Source organism: Lissotriton vulgaris, chromosome 2_1 (genome assembly GCF_964263255.1).
Source record: "Lissotriton vulgaris chromosome 2_1, aLisVul1.2, whole genome shotgun sequence".
In the NCBI taxonomy this organism is placed as follows: domain Eukaryota; kingdom Metazoa; phylum Chordata; class Amphibia; order Caudata; family Salamandridae; genus Lissotriton; species Lissotriton vulgaris.
The window spans coordinates 1,829,364,664-1,829,372,320 of record NC_141687.1 but is presented as its reverse complement, the minus strand read 5'-3'; positions in this window follow the sequence as shown (position 1 = coordinate 1,829,372,320).

Genomic DNA, 7,657 nt, shown 5'->3' with positions numbered 1-7,657 from the left:
CCATAGTTTGTCCTGCACCGACTTATTTGTTGTGTGCATCACTATTTGGTCCTTGATGAACTCATCATGGAGTGCTCCATATTTACATGTTGTCGCTAACTTTTTTAACGCCGCCACATACTCATCAATCGATTATCCGGGTTCTTGTTTCCGCTGCTGAAAGTTGTAGCGATCTATCGATACGCACACTGCCGGCCGGTAGTGCTCGTTGAGTTCTTCAATCGCATGGGCGAAGACGTCGTCGTCGTCTGTGTCCAGCCGGGGTTTTGGTACTAAGTTCTTGAATACCCTAATTCCTTCCGGGCCTAGGTTGTGCAGCAAGATTCCTCTTTTCCTTTTGCTCGTGAACGCTTCCTCATTTTTCTCTTCCAGGACCTCTATGTAATTTAAGATGTATTCTCTCCAGTCATCCCACTTCATCAGGGGTTCACATGGTTTGGGTAGGAATGGTATCGGGGCTGTCGCTGAAGTCGCCTGCCCGCACATGGTACCGCGCTTTTCCAGCCCTGTGTTCTGGCTCCTGGGACTGCCTGGTGCGCTGGTCTCCCCTCCCTGTTCTATTTGGAGGTGGGGGCTCTCTGTGTCGCCTTCCTCCCTGTCCCTTGATTCCGCCTGTGCTCCTCCTCAGTTGGGGCCTCTCTGTACCTAGTGGCGCCCCTGTGTGCTCTGCTGGGCATGCAGTGGTCGTGGGTAGCTATCCTCTTGCCCCCTCCACTCTTCTAGGTTCGCGTGGTTCTAACCTGTGGCTCAGAGGTGAGCAATGCCCCCGTACCTGGTTCCTTGTTCCCCCTTTTTTTTTTCCTTAGCTCTGGTGGATTCTTTCACTTCTGCCGCGCTCTCCGTGTTTCTCTGGTCTCTCTGAGTGGGGCCTGCCGGAATGCTTCTGTCCGGCTGTCCTGTCCTGTTGCTCCTGTGGGTTATTTCCTGTGGTGAGTGTCCCACAAGTCCCAGCCTCGTCGCCACTGTAGAAGTGTAATTCCTCCAATGATGACAGGACACTGTCATATAAACTGGGGGTTTATTAATATAAAGTTCTCATTCCACGGAGAGCGCCGAGCTGCTACCACTCAACTCCGCTCTGGCACCCGAACTGGCGCACTTCGCAGGCGACCCAAAAATGGCCGCCGCGTTCACGCTACGTGGTGACGTAGCGCGAACACTGAAACTCCAACACAACACCTCCCTTCCCCCAGTCTAACAGTATTGAAACCACACCAAAGTGTTATATTTTTGGATTAGAGGGGTTTAACCCACCTGGCCGTATTTATTAAAATTAACAAAACAAATTACAAAAAACATTCGATATAAACAATTGAAGCAGAAAATACAGATACATTGATAGACAGATGTTCCAGGACTAACCTTAACACAGTCTAAAACAGAAGACACTCCTACCGTACATCTAACAATGCATGTATTTACTTTCTGCGTGTCCCATCTAGAGCATACGGCAAAGTCAATGACTGGCAGCTCCCCCGGAGTAAGGTTAAGCAGGGGGTACAGCTTATCGGACGGATACTTTCCCACGGGCCCCCCCTACACCATGTGCCTTAAACTCCATTACGGGGGCTGTAGGCTTTTGCATATTGGCGTCTTGATGCTCATGCGCGTGCGGAGGTGGCCCCTGGCCCGCTGGGAAGGATGACTCTCCCGGCCCCCGCACCCTGACAACTTACTTACCAGCTGTCACTACTCTTGGAGTTACATGGTGCTGACCGCTAAGGACCGCAGACTATGCTTACCAATCATGACCTTACCGCCTGACCAGAGAATCCACTAAATACGACAATATTTACCTTAAAGAGATTCAAACATACTTTTATTTATACATTTAAGGCAAAATTTTACACATTTAATACTTTGTTACCTGAAAATAAGATGTTCAAAGGGAAACAAAAGACAATTATCCATAGCATACAAAACAGAACCTTATAACAAATCTCTGCCTTAGGGGATGGTGGGTGGGAAAGAAAAAGATTACGGGCCTGCAGCCGGCCCGGTGATGTTCCTGTGGGGAGCAAGAACAAGAGACTGTTCTGCTCCCCACTTCCCCCTTATAAGGAAGGCACCCAGGCTGACCAGATCAGACCAGTCTACCTGGGCGCATGCTGGACGTTTTGGGCCAGAAGCACCAAAGTGCTTCCGGTTCAAAAGGGGGACAGGCTCTTACTATTGGTTGTGATGCGGAGGGAGCGGCCCCCCCCCCTCTCCTAGCCGGCGATTAGTGCGACCGCCATAATGGCAGCACGCTCTATGCTAGCCCTCGCCTTTTCCATATGGTCTGGTACTTACCTAGGTCTTCTACTCCAACTACGGACACTGGGGTTATGGATGACACCTCCCTCCCCCTAGTCTAACAGTACTGAAACCACACCAAAGTGTTATATTTTTGGATTAGGGGGGTGTAACCCCCCCGGCCGTATTTATTAAAATTAACAAAACAAATTTTAAAAAACATTCAATGCAAACAATTGAAGCAGAAAGTACAGGTACATTGATAGACAGATGTTGTTCCAGGACTAACCTTAACACAGTCTAATACAGAAGACACTCCTACCGTACATCTAACAATGCATGTATTTAATTTCTGCGTGTCCCATCTAGAGCATACGGCTAAGTCAATGACTGGGAGCTCCCCCGGTCCCAGTATACTACCAATGCTTCTCCCAGAGTAAGGTTGCGCAGGGAGTACAGCTTATCAGACAGATGCTTTCCCCCGGGCCCCCCCCACGCCCTGTGCCTTAAACTCCATTTCGGAGGCTGCAGACCTCTACATATTGGTGCATTGATGCGCATGCATGTGCTGGGGTGGCCCGAGGCCCACTGGGAAGGATGACTCCCCCCACCCCCGCCCCTGACAGCCTATTTACCAGCTATCACTACCCCTGGAGTTACATGGTGCTGACCACTAAGGACCGAAGACTATGCTTACCAATCATGACCTTACCGCCACAGGCCAGCATAGTTGCCCAACTACCTGGCCTCCCCCTAACTCACTAGGAAGGTCATGTACTGCGCTTCATACTCTCACCCAAGCTAGGATGTCATCCTTGAAAGCCTTATTTCCTTTATGCAAGAGGTGCACCCCGTACTGCAGAACAAACTGTCCCCCCCTGATATATTTGTGTCCTATGGACCTTAATCTAGGTGTCCTGAATAACGTAGCAAATTTGTTGTTGATCCGCTTTACCGCATGATTCAAAGCTCTAACTGACTCGCCCCCCCCTCCACTGGAACCTGGGGATTATGTGAGACCATGCTATTATGGACTGAGGACACTGCTTCGCTAGCCACCCCACCTCTGTGAGCAGATCTTCTACTAGTTCCCTCCTGCCTAATCGGGCCAAGTAATTATCCCCTAGGTGCAGGATCCAAATCGCCGGTGGTCTCTTACTTGCTTTCAAAGCGCGGTTCACCAGATCCCTGAATTGACCTACGCACAAGCCACCCTGTCCAATAAATGATAACCTTACCCCCCAGCTGATGGACCTTAGTCCTGTCAGACCCTGAAAAGAAATTCTTTAAACGATGAACATATAAATGCCCTACCACCCAAATATCTTGATCTTCTTTGTGCGAAGAGTGAACTTGTGCCACCACTTCTGTTGTTTGCCCGGAGTTCATCGTTCAACACTCTTCTGGCTGCTCCTGTGGCTTGTGAGTGCGAACGAGTGCAGGCTTCTCCCCTGAGTCACAGGATGAAGAAACTGCAAATAATGTGGGAACAATAGAGCCAAGGTAAAAGCTTTGCCACGCCGGCATGCAGGACACAAGTACAAAACTGCACATAGCACTATCTGGTAGTGAACTACGCCCCCCTCTCAGAGTCACAGCAAGAAGAGAAAAATGCAATTTGCACTTAAAAAACGGACAGTCACACCGAGTTAGAGCATGTGCAGCTGCACATATCTCTTGTAACAGTTAGAGGACCACCTACCGATCCTCTTGAGACGCTCGTCCCCCAGCCCTCTTGCTGCTGCTTCAGTGGCTGCCCCAATCCTGAAAGAATGGGTCCCAAAGTCGGCAGTGTCTAGCCCGGCCTTCTCCAATGCCTGAAGCATGACTCTCTTGAACTGGAATACCGTGAGTGGTGACCCGTCCCCATGTATCAAGAGAGGTCCTCTCGTGCCTTGTGCACTTTGGGCCATAAAAGCCTCCAGCCTGTAGACAGGACAGCATGAAGTGTTCCCTGCCCTGTGTACTACTAAGCTCTACCCCCAACCTTCCTGATCAGTTTTTTACTTTAGAATGGAAATCAGCACTGAGGGCCATATGTATGAAGCGAAAATCCTGTTGCAAAAGCTGCGAATCACTAAAAATAGCGTTTGACAAAAAAATCGCTAATCCCAATGTATGAAGGCGAAAATGCATGCAAAAGAAGGAACTAATTAGCGAGTTCCAAACCTTGCGAAAGTGTTAAATTGCGATTTCCATTGCGAATTCCTAATTTGCGCTGAAACCGGTTAGCGAAAATCGCTAATCTGGAAATTGCAATTAAGAATTCGCAATGGTATGTATCAACCATTCGCAAATAGCTATTTAAGGAAAATCGCAAATTAAGGAATCGCAATTACCATCAAGTGGGAGCAGGTGGTAACCAGGTGCAAAGTATAAAAAGAGGCCCAGAATGTAACACACTCTTTCCCACAATGTCTGGGATCTACATGATAGTGAGGAGGCGAAGACTGAGAGCTGTGGCGCAGAGGAGGAGACGGCAGGAGAGGATATTCCGTTTGCGCACCACCATCTTCCAGCGCACTGAGGAGGACATCTACACCCATTACAGACTGGAGGAAGAGAGCATACTTGATTTAATTGAGGAACTCAGGCCCCACCTAGAACACCCCACCCGCAGGACACAAGCCATACCCACACACATCCAGGTCCTGTGTTCACTACACCTGCTGGCCTCAGGTAGTTTTCAGGGGGTCATAGCCTCAGCAGGAGGGGTGTCACAAAGTGCCCTGTTGCGCTTCTTTCATGCGTTCCTCGACGCCATGACACATAGGATGCAACACCACATACACTTCCCCAGCATCCCACAGGAACTAGCACAGACCAAGCAGGACTTTTACAACATTGCCCAATTCCCCCACGTCATAGGATGTATAGATGGGACACCCCCCTCAAACGTAGAGTATGTATTCCGGAACAGGAAATGCTACCACTCACTTAACATACAGATGGTGTGTGATGCCAAAAACATCATCACAGACATAGTGGCTAAGTATCCTGGAAGCACACATGACGCCTTTATATTCCGTCACAGTGGGCTATACTGTAGACTCTCAAGAGGTGAATTTGGAGAAGGATACCTACTTGGTAAAAGCACACAAATGACAGGCCACATTTCCAATGACTAGCATGTGCATTACAGTGACTGACCTTTAAACATTTCCACCCACAGGGGACAGTGCCTATGCAGTCCGGGATTTCATCCTGACACCCTACCTAAATCCTGCCACTGCTGGGGAGCGGCGCTACAACTGGGCACACATTTCAACAAGAGGCACCATCGAGAGAACGTTTGGCATATTGAAGAGCAGATTCAGATGCATTCATAAAAGTGGAGGAGCCCTCCAATACAGCCCTGAAAAGTGCTGCAAAATTGTAGAAGCTTGTGCCATGCTGCACAACATTGCAACCAGGAAAGGGACACCAATGGAGTTCAGTGACTCAGAATCCTACACATGGAAGCTGGCGTAGCTTTTGCTGCAGCTGGGCGACAGAGGCGTGATGAGATCATGGGGGTCAGCACCCCTGGACCAGCAGTACGCAGGGCACGCAGTTCATCCAGGGCAGAAGTTGACTGCACTACCACAGTGGCGATATCCTGAATTCCGTGAGAGAACTCACGCTGGGTCTCTATGGTACGCCTTGCCAGCATATTGGTAGATGAGGCCAGCCGGTTTATTGCGCGAGTGTAGTGGTCCATGCGGGCCATCTCTTTGCACCTGGCTGCGCGTTCTGCACGCAACTCGGCAGTTAGCTACTGCACATCCCCCTGATTTCTTGGCGCATTCCCCTGTTCCCTGCCCTAATCTCTCGCTGAATTGCCTTCATATGTTTTGCTTGTAGGCGGTGTACCTGGAGCATGTGCATTTCGAGCCTAGCAAAAACAGAATCATCATGATGCTCACTGGAGCTGAAGCCCGTGCGGGGTCTACGCCTGCCTGTGCCCTGTGGTCTTACCTCCTGCTGCTGGGAAACTGGTGCATCAGACTGCACTATCTCATTGTTGTCCTCATCCTCTTCTTCCATGATTCTCAATGGCCTCACGATCCTCCTTCTGTGTCCCTGTGGTGGGATGAAAGGACTGTCCTCCCCATCTGTGTCCTGGCTCTGGCTAGCTTCTCCAGTGGTTTGGGGTCCTGTGTCACTTGCACTGGTTGTTGCCTTTGTAGTTGCAGGTGCTGTGGATAGAACAGCACGCATTAATTTATTTTCCTGTCATATGATGATCAAATTAATAATTTCACAGTGTTCCCTGACTTTACTTGTGGCATTCACCTTTCCTGACCTGCACATGTGAAAATTGCATGAGATGGATGCTACTTCCAACATTACTGACTATTGTGACTCCATCTCCCATACTGCATTGCTGTGACTGCCTGTGTACTTGATCTAGGCTGACATGTGGTTCCCCTTATCCCTAGGTCACTGCAGGGGGTTGCTGGGGGTGGTTTAGGGTGGGAAAGCATGCTTCTTACCTGGTCTTGCAGCTGGTTGGGCTGAGCTGTCTAGCACGGACACACCCGCAACACTCTGAGGAGGCAGTGTGCCCTCTACCAGTTCTTCAAGTGGTGTTGAGTCTGAGACATTGGAGGTTCCCCCACCAGTGAGCTGGGACTGCTCCAGCCTTGCAGCCAATTTCTCCTTGGAGCGCTGGCGCAGGTCGTACCATCGCTTGCGCAAAACTTCTACAGTCCTGTGTGTCACTCCAAGGGCATTTACTTTGGCTTGTATGCCTTCCCAGATGCGTCTCTTCCTAGCTTCATTGTATGAGTAACAGGATTGTAACCCGTAGACCAGTTCAGGACTGGGTAGGTAAGATGCAACAAGAACACAGTGTCCTGAAAGGTGGGAGTCGGTAGACAATTATAAATAGCATACATAGCATAGCAAGAAAGAAGGAGAATACTTGTTTTTTAAGGCAAAAGATAGTTATTCATCTTTATATAGTTACATTAGTTCCAAGGTCTGAGTCGCGCTGCCGCAGGGGTGTTTGCTGACACTCTGTAAAAATTAATTATTTTAACACGGGTACATGTCTGCAAGGTCCGCGGGCAGCCAGGGAAGGCTTGCCGGGCCGCTGACGGCCCACGGGCCGTACTATGAGTACCTGTGATCTAATCCAATCATGGGCCAGGCCGCAAATGCCCGCGGATCTGACACGGTCGAGCAGAATGTTGTGGTCGACCGGGTCAAACGCGGCCGATAGATCAAGCAAAACCAGCGCCTGAGGGATTCCCAAATCTGCATTAAGACACAGAGAGTCTAGGACCGCTACGAGGACTGACTCGGTCGTGTGGGCTGGACGAAAGCCGGCCTGAGAAGAGTGTGAAACATCAGACTGTTCGATAAAATTTGAAAGATGGGAGGTAACATGAGCTTCCAGTACCTTGGCCAGGTACGGGAGCAAAGATATAGGCCTATA